Source organism: Pituophis catenifer, unplaced genomic scaffold (genome assembly GCF_029215685.1).
Source record: "Pituophis catenifer annectens isolate HBS135680 unplaced genomic scaffold, rPitCat1.0.hap2 SCAF_2, whole genome shotgun sequence".
Taxonomy (NCBI): Eukaryota; Metazoa; Chordata; class Lepidosauria; order Squamata; family Colubridae; genus Pituophis; species Pituophis catenifer.
Genome location: NW_027256882.1, coordinates 171,430,715 through 171,436,960, shown reverse-complemented (window position 1 = coordinate 171,436,960; position 6,246 = coordinate 171,430,715).

The window sequence follows — 6,246 nt, the reverse complement described above, 5'->3', positions numbered from 1 at the left end:
TTTAACAACAGATGATCCCCAACTCCAAGAATTGTTTGAATTCTGCAAACATGCTAATGGATTTTGCATCCAAGTCCAGAATCTGGAGAAATATTCCATTGCTCTAAAATTTTGATGCCAATAGTCTTGTAAAAAACTAACTGAAAAAAATACAGGATTTGAAACTGACCCTCTGCAAATGTGGACCTTGGGTTCTGGCGCATTTAAGATTTCGTCTTGCTTATAAAATCTTTTAATTAAACATTTTTCTGTTTTCTGCAACATCTGTATTGTTAGGAACTGTCAACTAGGCATTTTCAGCCTCTTGATTCATTTCTTGGAATTATTTGGTGGCAGAAACTGCAGCTGCAACCAGCATCCCATAATAAACCCAACCCCAGTTAATCAGGTGGGTAGCAAAGCCATTGAATCAGATATTATGAGCAAAACAAAATCATAGTTGACCTATTTGAACATCTGGAGTTGCGTCAGAACAAATTTGTGTTCCAAGCACACTTTCTCCCAGGGCATTCATAACAATTTCCTTATTCAGCCCCTGGAATGACAATATCCTAGTTATACACATCAAAAGGCTGTCCTGTCCAGTGCCTGTTTTTTTACAGTTTAAAACTCAAAAAGTATTTTGAGGCATAATGAACTATTTATCTTCAGCTAGTTATCTTATTGTATGAAAAGTCTGCTCAGAGGGAAACTACATTCTTAATACTTTGTCCTGCCCGTGTTTAATTAAAAGTAAATATTACACAATTTAAAGTTGCTTTGTTGTAAGTCGAGGACTACTTGTATATGCACTGCATCAGTGGTGGGTTGCCCCTGGTTCACACCGGTTCTATAGAACCAGTAGTAAAACCAGCGGGAGACTCCACCCACCGACCCCGACATCAGCAAAACACTTCTGCGCTTGCGCAGAAGAGTGCATTCTGCGAACTGGTAGTAAAGGTAAGTAGAACCCACCCCTGCACTGCATGGAACATAATAAATGCATCCTGTAGAAACATGGGACCTTACTTTAGCCATCCTTGACGAATCAAAGCTGATTATCAGGAAAGATTTCAGTGTCCCGAACAAGGTGATGTAATAGAGCAGACAATCTCTGGCTTTCTCCTGTTCCAAATATATTGGATTACAATTTGCAGAAGTTGGCATCATTTGAGTAAGGATGTCACACAGAAGAACAAACTTGCACAAATTGCACTATTTTGTGTGATGATACAAATGATGTCATTTCTGTCATTGGAGTAATGACATTATTATACGAATGGTGTAAGTCACAACAGAAATGCTTGTCCCTTGCAATGTCTGTGACACTGAGGTACAGTAAGCCATGGTTTCAATGTACTCTTGAGCGAATAACGTAGTTGCAAAGTCAGTGGTGTTAAGTTACATAAAGCATTTCTTAAGAGTAAAGAGCTAATGCATCTCTCCTGTTATTTGCCATAAAGTAAAAGACAGAAGAGCAAAGTGGCACAAGGAGGAGACGGAAGAAGGAGTACACTTCCAGGCCTGCCCTACTGTTAGGCAGAGTGAGGCAACTGACTTACTGTAGGTGGAAGATGCTGGAAGTGGTACATACCTCTCCTCATTCTGCCTGAATAGGTTACCCTGCTCTGTGCCCCCAGTCAACTATGTAAGGTAAAGGTAAAGGTTCCCCTCACACATATGTGCTAGTCGTTCCTGACTCTAGGGGGCGGTGCTCATCTCCGTTTCAAAGCCGAAGAGCCAGCACTGTCCGAAGACGTCTCTGAGGTCATGTGGCCAGCATGACTAAATGCCAAAGGCGCATGGAACGCTGTTACCTTCCCACCAAAGGTGATCCCTATTTTTCTACTTGTATTTTTTACATGCTTTTGAACTGCTAGGTTGGCAGAAGCTGGGACAAGTAACGGGAGCTCACCCCATTATGCAGCACTAGGGATTCAAACCGCTGAACTGCCAACCTTTCGATCAACAAGCTCAGCGTCCTATCCACTGAGCCACTGTGTCCCTAGTCAACTATGTTGTCCTATTACTAATGCTAGAATAAAATTTAACTGACCCTGTAGTGCAGATGCATTTTTGCATATAAAATTGGGTGTATTATCTGCCTCTATGCTTTGGACAGCAAAATTTGAAGCTAGTTTGATCTAGTGGTTAAAGGCACCTGGCTAGAAAGCAAGAGATAGTGAATTCATGACCTGCGGCAGCGATGAAAGCCAGCTGGGTGACTTTGGGCCAGTCACTCTATCTTAGTCCAGCCCACCTCACAGAGTTGGTGTTGTAGGTAAAATAGGAGGAAGGTATGCTGGATATGTTTACCTTACTTGGAATTATTTGTAAAATAATAAAGGTGGGATAGAAATAAAATAAATAAATAAAATGTCTTGGGCTTAGCTCTGTGAAAATGCCTAGTTTGGAAGAAAAAGCATTGTTTCAGCTTCATGCATTTAACATATAATTCTGACTGAGCCACTATTCTGTTCATGGTATCAAAAGTTGATACCATCTTCTAGAATAACTATGATTTCCCAGTTTATGTTCCCACCAAAAGAACCAGCAGATTCTATTTTTGAATCAGCATGAGGCTATTAAAGGTTTAAACATTATAGCAAACAGAGAGGAAGCTTTAGCAATGTTTATGAGTGGGGAAGGCAGGGTAAATTCAGATAAATCTGGTAATCCTCAGTGAGAAACAAAAGGTGAAAACACAAAAAGTTCCTTGTTTCTATCTTCAAAACATTGGACCATCTGAGCTTGTGCACTTTGCACTTCCAATTAGAAGTCAAGCTCCTTCCAAAGGAATCTTTTTCAAGAAGATTATGGCTCCGTAGCTTGCTTTCTTTTTCTAACCAGTTATATCCTAGCCAAATTCATCCTTGGCACAATATTATGGTTGAAAAAAACACATTGAGGTCAGTTCCATTATACAACAAATAAAATTTGTTAGTAAATCTGTATTTTGGACTTCAGAGAATTCTGAGTTTAGCAATATTTTTATGCTGATTTTTAGCCATAATGATTCTTGCACTGTAATCAAATTAGAATTATAGACAATATTGGCTTGCTAATTATGGATGGCTTAGGTTTTTTGGCATCGAGAGGCGTTCTCCAGCTTGAGGCTTTTCAGATATATTTGAGAAGAACATGCCTTGGCACTGGAGAAGGCATTTCCTTAACATCTTCCTGCTGGAGGAAAAGCAGTCCTGAAGCAAAATAAAATGAATCTCTTTCTTAAGTCATCTTTTTGGGGAATAGGTGTCAAACAAATTTTTGCTCTTCCTCCACCAAAGATGATCCTTGGTATGCTTTGGAATGTTGTTTCCAATAGTTTTGCTCACTCTGGGCAAATGGCATCACTGTTATCTCATTTCCATTGCTACCATTTAACTTGGCGCAGGACAAGTGGTTTATAATTGGAAACTGGTTAGATTTTTAGGACATTCACATTCAGAGGGGAGCACATTGGCGAAGGTGGGTCTAAGTCAGTGGTGAGTTGCTCCCGGTTCAGTCCGGTTCTTGCGAACCAGTAGTAAAAGTGGCAGGAGGCTCCGCCCACCCGCCCGGACGTCAGCATGGATGATCTGCGCATGCGTGCACTCCCGTTGCAAACCGGTAGTAAAGGTAAGTAGAACCCACCCCTGGTCTAGGTGGCTCCTTAGGAAGAACCAAAGAGCACCTCAGCCAAACCAATTGAAGGGAACAACCATCTTTTTCTGATATAGTCATATGTTGATGGGCATTAAGAGAGATCAGAGCCATCATAATGGAGGACTGCTCATAGCTCAGCAGAAAAGTATGCTTTGCATGGACACATTGCTGGGATAAGTTTTAGTCTCTGATGTGATCGAGGCTTTGAAAAGATGCCAAGCTGGTCCAGTATTTTGATCATACTTCATATTTTCCTATTCAACAAAGGTTCACGTAATTGAATCCTGAAACTTATAAACATAATTATCCCAAACTAGCTATCAGATGAAGGAAATGTAGTGCTCTCCTGAACATACACATAAATATTCCCATCACCAACATCAGAGAACATTTTATTCCAGAAGCTCGCAGCTACAGTTTCAGAAGCAAGTTAATCCACCTGAAGTTTGCCACCTTTTTGGCCAATTGTGAGAAGCAGGCCCTCCATTAGATTCCAATTATTCTAGACTGGCATTTTGCAATCAGAAATGTAACTCTTCCAAATCGTTACATGATTCCATGATGAACAAACATGTTTCTACAATGATGTGCCACGAGTCAAAAAAATCCTAGAAGAGTACACCTGGCTGGCTTTCCTGCAAAAATACAGGAATGGTTATATACTGATTGTTTAAAAAGCTATAATTTTGTGCTGTTTGCAGAAGTAAACCCTAAATGTGCATCTTTGTAATTTTCAACTTTTATGATTATGCCAAAGTGATTGGTACCAGATGATTCATAATTGTATGGGGGAGAGAAAATGATTATTTTTCACAAGTGCCTGAGGCCATCGTCCAACTTCTGTCATCTAGCAGTCATACTTTCCTATTTTCTATTTCTATGCCTAGGATAACTTCAGCAATTCAATGTTCACATTTGTTAATATTATTACAGCTAGTCCTTGACTTACAACACTTCATTTAGTGATTGTTCAAAGTTACAACAGCATTGAAAAAAGTGACTTATGATCGTTTTTCACTGTTACAACCTTTCCACCATCCCCATGATCATTTGATCAAAATTCAGATTCTTGGCCACTGGTTCATACTTATGACCATTGCTGTGTCTCAAGGTCATGTGATCCCCTTTTGCGAACTTCTGAAAAGCAAAGTCAATGGGGAACCCAGATTCACTTAACAACCATATTACTAACTTATCAACTTCAGTAATTCACCTAATAGCTGAGGCAAGAAAGGTTGTAAAATGGGGCAGAACTCACTTAACATGTCTCACTTAACAACAGAAATTTATGGTTCAATTATGGTCATAAGTCAAGGATACCTATATTCTGATGATTAAGAAATTATATCCCATTTTTTAAAAAACAAAAGCTAAGAACCCAGGCCAACAAAGAAATAATGAAAAGCAATTTACTAGCAATCAAATAACAGCAGTTAAGAAGTAATAACTTATCATTCCAATCATTTTTATTCATTATTATCACTTCATAATGATAGTAACATACTGCCTCCATCAAACTAAAATAGGTGCTAAACTGTACAGGATACTGAAGAAACAATTTTTTTGCTTTAATAACATTCTGTTGTGTTTTGGAGATGTTTATTTTGCTGCATATTTTCAAACAGCGAGTTCCAAAACAGAATATCTTTTCAGGGTTTATTATTATTATTATTTTAAGTGGGATTGGCTTAATATCTTAAACCTTAGGGAAATGTTTGTCAAGGTCGTCGAAAGATACCAATGCTATTGTTTGTCATTTACACCAAATGTAACTACCATTTGCTACATTTCATGGCTATGAAATGTTGCAAATGCAACATTTTAGTTTAATATTAAAAGAAGCCAAGACTGCGCTGGAACTTTTTTTAATGCATGAATCCTCTTTCTTCCAACAGTCACACTTGGAAATAACTTTACCACAGAAGCCATGAGGCATACACTTTTAGAATATAATTTAAGCAGAATTAATAACCACAGTTTATGGTCTGAAATGTGTTGTAGTGCTACAAAAGAATACAAAGAGAGCAAGTATATTGTGCTTGCAAGACTCACTTAAAATATTCAGTGAGACTCCCTCAAAACACAATTCCATATTTTGGGCACTAATACCACTACAGGCCAATGCATTAAAATAAGTAAATAAGGACTGTATGGGAGGTAAACTTGATTTATGATTAAAAATGCATTTAAAAATTTCAAAGCATCCAATAGGAAAGCTACAGCATTTATAATGCAGATTGACACACAAAATTAGCACATCTAATTTTTACAGTTGTAAGATAGGCAGGAATTCAATGAAATGAAGTGGTGTCCATCCCTTTAACGCCAGAGCCAGAGAAAATTCACCCATTGTATTTTTGCATACTATAAAAGCAGCAGAATTCACCTTAGGCAAATGTTTTAATATCCATTGTATTTTCCATTAATCGAATTTCGCCTTTCCAGTTTAAACAAATTTAGCATCTGAAATTTATTTATTTTTTATTCTGTTGATTACAGCTAACGGTGTATTGCTGCTAGTCTCCAACCATTTTAGTTGCAAGTGAGTTTAGTTGCATTGCTGTCCTACTAGAACATGGAAGAGAAAACAAAGCCAGAGGAATCCATAAATCTTTTCCTTAG